Source organism: Pantherophis guttatus, chromosome 1 (genome assembly GCF_059756535.1).
Source record: "Pantherophis guttatus breed Tessera chromosome 1, ASM5975653v1, whole genome shotgun sequence".
Taxonomy (NCBI): domain Eukaryota; kingdom Metazoa; phylum Chordata; class Lepidosauria; order Squamata; family Colubridae; genus Pantherophis; species Pantherophis guttatus.
Window position 1 is genome coordinate 129,711,289 of NC_142063.1, and position 7,120 is coordinate 129,718,408.

The window sequence follows — 7,120 nt, forward strand, 5'->3', positions numbered from 1 at the left end:
TCATCGGCAGCCAATATAAATAATATCAAGCCAGATAGATCAATGGATCCATTCTAGGCAAGGTAGCAGTCCAGCATTCTTGTTTCAGCTGAGTCCAAGGATTCTGCAATCCTTTCATTTCCCTGGAAATTAAACTCCTGATTTTACTGGGGTTTGCTTTAAAACAAATATGGCTGCATCCGGTGACCATTTTTCCAAATTGATTCTTGCTCTTTTTAGGAAGGGGGTGGGGGTAATAGCGGCAAACCAGAAGTGAGATTAACCATAGCCATCGCCTCTTGCTTGATGCATGTATGTACTTATTTTATTTTATTTTTTAAAAAATCTGATTAAGATAGAATTCTACTTCATTACTAAAACCAACCACTCAGTGCGGATCCTTTACCCGAATTATAGAAAATGTAAAAGAATAAATTAGAGAGGGGCAAGAAAGGAAAGGCCGCTGCTTTCAATGGGATTGTTGGCTTACTTTTTCCCCATTGAAATCGAAAGTTTCAATGGAGGAAGCTTAAAAGAAACGTCTTTGGGTCGTGCAGAAATCTGAGTTGTCAAGGATAAGTCTATATTGTTGTTCGGTGTAACTTGGTTCAGCTGAAATCCCTGAAATCAGGATGCGCCCTATCTTCGAAAAAAAAAAAAAGGAGATTGTGACGCTGTTCTAGTCAGGTACCTTGTCGCATCCTAGATGAAATTCTTAGCTGTCTGGAAAGCCGGTTTAGGATTTCGGCCTGTGTTCATGAATCTGCTTTGGTGTACTTTGGCTTACAGATCCACTCACTGCTGTGAAGGAATAACCCAGCCTAGTGGTTAAAAACCTGGGGAAAGTGGGTTTTCCTCTCGGGAAGTATACATTTCCCGATCGTTTTAACCCCACCCGCCAAATCTCTGCTGCCCTTCGTTAATTGAAAGTGCCAGAGCACTTCCAACAAAGCCCTACAGATTGTAAAGCCCTTGTAAAGTATAAGTGCGGATCATTTTATGCACCTACTCTGGAGCGATCCCATGTCAAGCGATCCTAACAGTGAAATTAACTATCTAGAAACCATTAATAATAATAATAAAAACAACCCAGACTGTATAGTGCCATTATTAGGGAAAAAAACCAAACAACAACAACAACAACAACAACAAAAACCCAAACCAATTCAACACTCCCCCATCTCCCTAAAACCGAACCAAACCTCGGAGCCGAGGCTGCAAAGGAACCTTTAGAAATAGTCAGTAATTGATGACCTTATAAAATCTCCTGCTAATGGAACCAACCATGTAGTCCTTGGAATTATGATCTCGGTTTTTTTTTTAAATATAGTGTGTTTCTCCCACACACAAAGTGGCCTGCAAGCCTCTGTCTTGAGCCAATTTATCTTCCAGAGGTAACCCTGCGAAGTAGGATAGAGGCTTGTTATTGGTCTAAAAAGTCAGGTATATTTATGACTCACAGGTGGGGGATTTAGCGCCACTTTCCCCAGACCCTCTAAAATACTCCCACTCACCCCAAGGCCAATGTCCAGTGGATTTTCATTTCAAGAATCTCTGGATACAAGATGGGGGGGGGATACATTTTATAAATAAATAAATATAGTATGAAAAACTACAGCACTTGCCCCGCGCAAAACTCTCCTATGGTCTGATCCACTGGATTTAAAACGGGGGTTTCTAAACGCCCTGGAAACAATACAAATGCACTCCCTTCTATAAACGTGCAACCAGCCACCCATCGGTTTGCCTAAAAGTCTCTTTTTCTGGGTTTCTTTTAAACCAGGACCCTTTTTGGGGGGGCACCTATTTAATTTTGAGTGGGGTTTCCAGTTTTCCTATTGCCACATCATCATAGGAGAGGGAAAAAAATCTAGCCCTGTGTAATCCAAAGTAACCCTCTCGTGCCCCTTCAGGTGTCTCTCTTTAGATCTCATCCTAATGAAAGCAGTAGGATTTATTCCAGATTGAACATCATCGGCTCATCTGCTGGCGCTGGTCTCCTTCCTCCCATTTTACCGGACACTTTTATCAAGAGAGAAGTAAGACGAGGCGAATAATGTGCATTCCTCAGGGCTCCTTGGTGCTCCTCTGAGCTTGCTTCTTTTCTTGCAGACGTTTCATGACCCAAAGTAGGTAACATCACCAGTGCCAGTGAGTAGTGACTAGCACTGATGATGTTACCCTAGTTTGGATCACGAAGCGTCCGCAAGAAAACAGGCAAGCTCAGAGAAGCACCAAGTCAGGTCAACCTTGAGCTACACATATTCTCCAATATGCATTCCGATGTGTGTGTGTGTGTGTGTGTGTGTGTGTGTGTGTGTGTATCTACAAACAGGGCGAGGAAATGGTTCTAAATAAGTGATATTGAAGCTCTTAGGCTTCAACTTCCAGACTGGATCTAAATAGCGAGCCCAGAGATTTCAGCGAGGTTTCCAAAAGATCTCTTACTCTGTCGCCACAAAAAGTGGAAAGTCGGACCCTTCGAATCAAGGCTTTTCGGACTGTGCTCCAAATGTTTTAGTCCCACTAAAAGAAGGGACTCGGCCGCCATAATGTAGGTCCCCTTTTCCTCGGACAAAGAGGAAATTAATTAAGCTCTGGACTTCCGACATTATCGATTGGTGGCAAATAATAGAATACAAATCTTAATTTCTCTCCGGGCCGCTGCTCGGTGCCGGCTGACATTGTGCACACTTCCCACTGCATGAGAGAGAGAGAGAGAGAGAGAGAGAGAGAGAAGGAGGAAAAAAAACCTGATTTTTTTTCCTTGTTGTTGGTGCTTTTTGCTTAAGTAGAGATGGACTAACGCTCTGCTCCTGAAAGCAAGGCAGGTGCTGTAATTATGTCTCTCCTTTTTTTTTCTTTTTTGGCAGGGATATTTATAGAAGTTAAGCCCCTCCCACCTCCTCTTTTATTTGCTGAACCCGAAAGCAGAAAGAGAAAAATAATTGTTGTCGTTTTGATTTTGGAGAAATCCTTTTTCTTGTCTTTGGGCCTCTGAAACACCCTTGCAAATCCAGCTCCCCTTTTCTTTTTTGTCTTCTGATTGGCCCCTTCCCGGTACAAGAAAATTCCCTTCTCAAGTCCGGTCACAAATTCATCTAAAAACATAGCACATATTTGCAGAGGACTATTTGTGTAAGGTTCAATTTGTGTATATCCCTATTGCTGTGGAGAGTGGATAGAAAAAATGCTCCTTTAATTAAATGAAAACAGGGACATCGTGGTACACATCCACATTTAAGTCAATGATAGCAACTCCCAGTGGGAATAAACACCTACGAATGACTATTATGTTTGTGCTTATATATTTGGATCACCAGATGAAGCATTTGACCCACTTCAATCCCATCCAAATACATACACATTTACATCTGCATCCCCATCAACACTTTAGATTAGGTTCTAGTGCATGGAACAATAAAAGTTATTTTGTCTGTTTATTTTTTATTTTATTTTAGTTTTTATTTGATTTATATGCCGCCCTTCTCCGAAGACTCAGGGCGGCTTACAAGGCGTTAAGCAATACTTTTGTATATTTATACAAAGTCAGCTTATTGCCCCCACAAATTGGGTCATTTTACCTACCTTAGAAAGGATGGAAGGCTGAGTCAATCTTGAGCCTGGTGAGATTTGAACTTGCAGTAATTGCAGGCAGCTGATGTTAATAACAGTGTTTTAGTCTGCTGCGCTACCAGGGCTCCTGTTTGGTGCTCATTCTCTCGAACACAGAACTTCTGTGAAGGTGTGTGTGTGTGTCCTTGATGCTGTCTGAGTCTGGCTGTTTTCTTGTAGACATTTCATTACCCAAACTAGGTAATGTCATCAGTTGCACATCAAGAGAGCAACAAGGACCCCACATTTCAATTCCGAGCTAAAAATATTCTCCTTTATTGGAGACTTGTTGTTCATTGTGGCTCATGGGGGCAATGTGCAAATCCAGCAAGGCTTCCTTCTTACTCCGCAACAGTTTTAGGTCCATGAAAACCAAAGTTCCCATTCCTTATTTGGATTTCAATTGGTTGACTAATCAACATTAGGTGTTTGATAACACGCACGCATAACATACAAGGAAAAATGCGAACAAAATGTGATGGAACAGCTTTAGCCCTTGTGCCCGCTCAAAGCTGTTCCAAACAGTCGAGTATGTCACAGGATTTAACTTCCCACTGAAAAGGAAGCAACCCTCACAATCCAGTGGGCAAAGAGATGAAGCTTGTCAAAGGTTTGGGAAGCGCCAGATAAAATGGACAGAACCCTGGCAGAATGGAACATCCCAGAACAAGCAATAATAAAAAAACAAAGGAATGCAGAATAATGCAACGTCAACAATTACGTGTATCCAAAAAACACCAGACAAAAAGTCTCATTTATTTTCAATGGACATTAACGCAACAACTTCTTAATGGGTGGGAGACAGAGAGAGAGAGAGAGGGAGGGAGGGAGGGAGGGATCAAATTAACATACCAGGGACCTGGGAGAGAAGGTACACACATTATGAAAAAAACAAGACAACTTCTGAATGGCAAATTGAAATGTATGGCTTGTTTGGTCAAGTTTATGTCCATGAGAGGGCAACAGAACACCGGAGACAAATGTATGCCTATGATTATCATGGTCCAACACCTTTGCACTGAAATTATCCTGGCTAACCTTTAGTTTGGAGGTACATAGGTGCTGGGCAGCTTTAAGGGTAGGCTGAGACCCAAAATGATAGCGCTCTGTCTAGCAAGTCAGTTAAGGAAGGCAGATGTCTCAAGCCATAAAGCCAGGAATACAACCCATAGGATTTTAAGTGAGGTGCAGAAACAGATAGGAAACCTTTCAGGCCATGGAGAATTGTTCGGTGTCACTATGCACACTATCCATATCTGAAAGTTCTCAGCTTCTGGCGGACAACATGGGCCATCGTTTGCCTACATCTCCTGTTTGTGAATCTGGAAGAGCATGTACAAAGTGTAATAGGAGCCCTGATTTAGCAGATTCACTGACATTTTCTGACGATTGGAACTGTTAATAACTGTTTTCCAGCAAATAGTTCTCCCAGTAGACGTTTTCTAACTTTAGGGACAGGCATTTGGGTGTACATCAAGTGAGAGGCTTCTGTAGCTGCAGCATAGCCTGGTGGGTGCTAAACCTCACAAGAGGGCCATAAATCTGGTTCAATCACTGAACCTTTCCCCTTTACCCAAATATGAGTAATAGAAATGCTGGAACCAGCTCTTCCCATCTTCTTTGCTCTCCAAAATGGTTTTTCCTTCCTTTCTAAATTTCCAAGAATTCTGTCTGGCCATTTCTGTATCCACAGCCCAAATTTGATTTCTGCTTATTAAGTAACTCACATAAAGACACGTCTTGTTTCTTGGTGAATGTGGCCAGAGCAAGGATCCCTGATCCGGCTTTCTCTAGATAGATTGGATTATTGCCCAAGAAGCCTTCCCAGCTTGAATCCTATGAATTCTGGGACTTGTAGTTCGAGAGTGTGAAGATGCCAGGTTGGGGGAAAGCTGCTCACCGGAGCATCAGAAATAAAATAAGAATTAAAATAGCTACGTTTAAACTAGTTCTAGAGATGATTGAATATTAACTTCTATTCTCCAGAAGCAGAATTTTCCTAGAAGCAGGAAACACAATTGCCTAGCCCACCAAAGACTTCCTCAAGTAGCACTTTTTTTCAGAGGATCAAGGTTGAGGGTATTTTAAATCAGCTGAAAGACTTGTGGGAATTTTGTGGTTCCCTTTGGCTAGCTGGGAGTGAATCCAGATTAAGAATCATCACTGTGGACATTAAATACATTCATATGATGTTTTTCTCTGGATGCTACAATAGTTGAGGAAATGACACCAAATGCATTCCAACGAACCCTGCAACAAGAAAGTTGAATTTTATACACGTAGAACATGTGCTACAAGCATGACTTTGCACTGGCTAGAAGGTCTACCATTTTAGAATGATTAGACTTTTTTATTACACCCAAAAGGGATACTAAATTTAATAATATAACTGGACCTTATTTCTGAGCCAGAGTAGCCATCTCTCCCCATCAATCTTCCTGGGGTTGGCAACAGCTTTATCTGGAGGACTTGAGGTTCTTCACCTTAGAGATATAGGATCAGGGCAGCTCTCACATTTAGGGGAAGTGTTGGGCCTTTTCCCACTGTTTGGCCTGCTTTGCTTGGGTTGACAGAAGGCTGTTCAGGTCCTATATGTTGACCGTAGCATCATGGAACAGAAGGGTTGGAACATGGAAGAACAGTTCTATCCTTTCCAGGCAGATGCTCATCAGTGGAAGCATTCACCCAGCCTCTCAGGAGGCGATCCCTTTGCATTGTGACCCACATCCATCTCTTGTGGGGGAATCCCCCTTCCGCTCTGTGTTTCTCACCCATCTCCCCAATCCAAGCCTTGAGCACTCAGGCCTATCCCCTCCCCTTCTGTTCTCTGGCTGTGATCGGGGGCGCCTGCCCAGCCTGGAAGCTGTGAGAAGAAAGCCAAATGCCGACCAGTAAGTGCCAGTCTTTCACAGAGCCCCTTACAGGGGCTGAGCTGAGTGGCCAAAAAATGAGCTTCTGGCTCATGCAGGGGAAGGCCACGCGTGCTCATTTGTGTCCCCTTTCTCCCACCCCACTTCCTCTGGAGGTGCAGACACCAGTGACTTCTGTCAAGGAGCTTGTTCCTCTGGCCCTCCTTCCAGGAATCAAAGCAGACACTATTGTGAGCTCTATCATTCCCGGTCAAAGGTCAGATTTCACCATCCCGATTACAATGATTTTGCTAACGATGTTTATTTTGAGTGGGCAAGTGTTTGGAGTGTCAAACAACTGAAGGAGAGGGGTCTCTGTGTTTGTGGGTGCACATGTGTGCATGTTTGTAGTTAAATCTGAAGGAAGGAAGGAAAGAAGGAAAGAAAGAAAGAAAGAAAGAAAGAAAGAAAGAAAGAAAGAAAGAAAGGGTCAGTAAGCAGGAAAGGAAAAAGAAGAGGTTGTCATAAATTCCCCCATAAGCCGATAGAAAGGAGGAAGGGGATAAAGAGTTGTGGGAATGTGTGGGAATTGGGAAGAACGGTTAACTTATTTGAAAACTTGATTGCCAGAAGATGCAAATGATGAGCAAGGCAGTTGAGGAAGTCAGAAGATGGAA